The 342-nt window shown below is 72.2% G+C and overlaps 1 protein-coding gene across 1 annotated transcript in view; it reads right to left on the reverse strand.

Annotated features, from left to right (window-relative positions):
• The window catches only part of CAPZA2 (capping actin protein of muscle Z-line subunit alpha 2), a 46,538-nt gene that overhangs the window by 46,084 nt on the left and 112 nt on the right, over positions 1–342 (reverse strand). The window lies entirely within an intron of this gene.

Consider the following 342-nt stretch of genomic DNA (forward strand, 5'->3'; position numbering starts at 1 on the left):
GTCCCCGGCGAAGACGAGGTCCCGCGGCGCCGCCCTCCTCCCGCCCCCGCCCGCCCGCCCGCCGCGCCGGGTGTCGCAGCCGCCGGCTCCCGCTTCCTATTTTAGAAGCACACACCCTACAAGGAGCGGAGCAAGCAGGCCTGGCTGGATTCTGCCGCCCGCACGGGGCCTCCGGTGACTGACAGAGGCAGGCACTAGGGCGCAGCGAGGAAAGGGGGAAGGAAGGGCAGCCCAGGGCACAGGCGACGGCCAATGCCCCTCCTGGGCGGCCAGACACTGGACTGATAACGCCGGGGCTGTGCTGGCTTCCGACGGACAGGCTCCGCCGCCCCCACGGCTCTT

Source organism: Loxodonta africana, chromosome 8 (genome assembly GCF_030014295.1).
Source record: "Loxodonta africana isolate mLoxAfr1 chromosome 8, mLoxAfr1.hap2, whole genome shotgun sequence".
NCBI lineage: Eukaryota > Metazoa > Chordata > Mammalia > Proboscidea > Elephantidae > Loxodonta > Loxodonta africana.